Source organism: Cryptomeria japonica, chromosome 10 (assembly GCF_030272615.1).
Source record: "Cryptomeria japonica chromosome 10, Sugi_1.0, whole genome shotgun sequence".
Classification (NCBI taxonomy): Eukaryota; Viridiplantae; Streptophyta; class Pinopsida; order Cupressales; family Cupressaceae; genus Cryptomeria; species Cryptomeria japonica.
In genome coordinates this window covers 120,388,939-120,391,616 of record NC_081414.1, presented here as the reverse complement: position 1 = coordinate 120,391,616, position 2,678 = coordinate 120,388,939, and positions in this window count along the sequence as shown.

Here is a 2,678-nt window from a genome sequence, read left to right as displayed (position 1 = left end):
TTGTATTTCATTCACATGTTCTTATGGTCATTAACTGATAGAATCATCTTGATGAATGATCATTGATAATCCTTCATTACTTGTTGGTTGATTATTTTGTTTTCAAAGTTTCACGATTCAATTGTTACAAAATGCCTTGACCTTCATTTCTTTGTTGCTCGTTATCTGTTTCAAAATCCTAGGTGTTTTGGGTTTTTCTAAGTTTTTCGAATGTTTTGGATTTTCAAAACATTTAAAAGATCACCTTAGCAAAAGGAATTAGGATTTTTCCCCCAGCGGAAACAAAACTTTATTATGGATGTATGAAGAATGATCTAGACCATGGTGGGATATAATGTAGATTGATTAATTTTGATAAAATATAAGACAGTGACTACGACAAGTATGTCAAATATTGATAATTGTTGGTAAGCTGTATATTTCCTGCCAAATGGTTCAAAGCAATGGATGCGAAAGATGAAATGGATGAGCTAGGATAGATGGAAGCTATAGATGCGATAAGATGGATAGGATAGGTGTGCAAAGCGATCTCATAGGTGGAAGGACTCGCTTTTAGATAGCGTCTGTTTACCAGGTTTTCACTATCTAAATTTATTGCATTTTTTCCATATTTTGATTTTTTTCTTCTTTTATGCTTTCGTTGTTTTATGCTTTTTTTAGGGATTTTCTGCTCTTCTGATTTTTACTGATTTCTTCAAGACTTTATATGCTTTTTATTGATTTTTTTCAGGACTTTATATCTCAAGTATAGAATTTCTTGAGATGGATAAAATTGATAGGTTAATAAAACCAATCACCTTCAAGAGTAGATAACTTGTATGTTCTTGAGCCATAATCTGGTACTATGACAAAAGGACCTAACCAATTTGGTTCAAATTTACCCTTCTTTTCTAGGTCTTGTTGATTTCTCGGATTCTCCCTTAGAACTATATCTCCAATCTGAAAAATATGTGGCTTGACTCTGTGATTATAACTTCTTTCCATTCTCTATTGATATACCTTCGAACAATATGTTTCATTTTGGCGACGTTCCTAAATCAACTCTAGTTCTTGAAGTCTAGAGACTTGTTCTTCTTCTTCTGGTATATGACCTTTCAAGGAAACCCGTAGGGAAGGTATCTCTACTTCTATTGGTAATATGGCTTTTGATCCATAGACTAAGCAATATGGATTTTCCCCCGTTGGTGTGCGGATACTGGTTCGGTATGCCCAAAGAACAGGATTTAGCTAAATGTGCCAGTCTTTTCCAACCTTATTGATTGTTTTTTTCAAGATTTTCAAGATAGTTTTGTTTGATGCCTTAGCTTGACCATTTCCTTGTGGATAATATGGAGTATAAAACCTATGTTAGATATGGAATTGCTCAAATAGTTCCTTCACATCTTGATTCTTAAATGGTTGTCCATTATCAGTGATAATAGTCATAGGAACTCATAGTGATAGATTATATAATTCAAGATGAATGATGATATTTATTTTCCTGTCACTTTTGTCAAAGGTACTGCTTCAAACCATTTAGTAAAATATTTAGTAGCAGTCAAAATGAACTTATGTCCATTAGAGGATGAAGGATTTATCTTACCTACCAAATCAAGGCCCCATTGAAAAAATGGCCATGATCCTGCTATAGGATGCAATTCTTGTGTTGGTGCGTGCATGAGATTATCATTTTGTTAGGTTTGAATCTGATGGTATGATCAAAAGATTTATCTATTGTATTCAAGTATGTGAACTACATTATGCTGGTGTCAAATAAATTTTTAATTATTTTAAATGTTAAGATATATGTATGTTTTATCAAGATTTTTTTAATGAAATATTTATCATCCACAATTATTTAGGTTTCATTTCTTATGATGTGGGAGTCTTGCACTCAACAAGATTTGATCAATGTGGACTCATAATAACTTTTAATTTTAATAGTAGAATAAGAGCACATTGACACCGAGCAAGATATTGAATTGAGACTAAGGATAAAATTCTTACAATTAATGGCTAAAATCTTCTTACTCAACACTGAAATTTAGAAGAAAAAAATTTGTAGTTTAATTAGTTGAGTATGATTGTAAAAGATAATGGTATGTTCTTTAATTTCATAGTCTACATTAACGAGTTATAAAAATAGAATCTTTAAATATGATACAAGGATAGAAATTTGATAAATGCAATCTATATATACACCCAAATTATCTATAATGTTGTGTCAAATAATTTTTTAACTAAGAAAATAATTTTAAACCATAATGATTTTAACTCCTTTACAATATAGAAACATAAATGAAATTGATTTATAACATTTAAATTTAATGAAAAAATACTATTAAAAAAATCATTAAATTTGAAAGATAATGAGAGAGATATAATTGTGTTAAAAAAAAAAACTAAATTTGAATTGAAACACCATATGTAGAAGATGGAAAATCTAAAACCACATTTTAGGGGAAAAAAAAAAGATTACAATTAAACCATAAAAATTGATTGTGTTCATTCTTAAAGAATGATACTTCAAAATCTAATAGATAGTGTAAGAGCCTACATATGAGGACATTCAAAGCTAATGGAAACAAATATGCAAGTTATGGATGTTTTGTGATAGGAATATTAATATGTTTGTTGTTTGTTCAGATAAATAGAAATTTATATGTTGAAGGAGATAAAGCACCATACATCTTATCCAT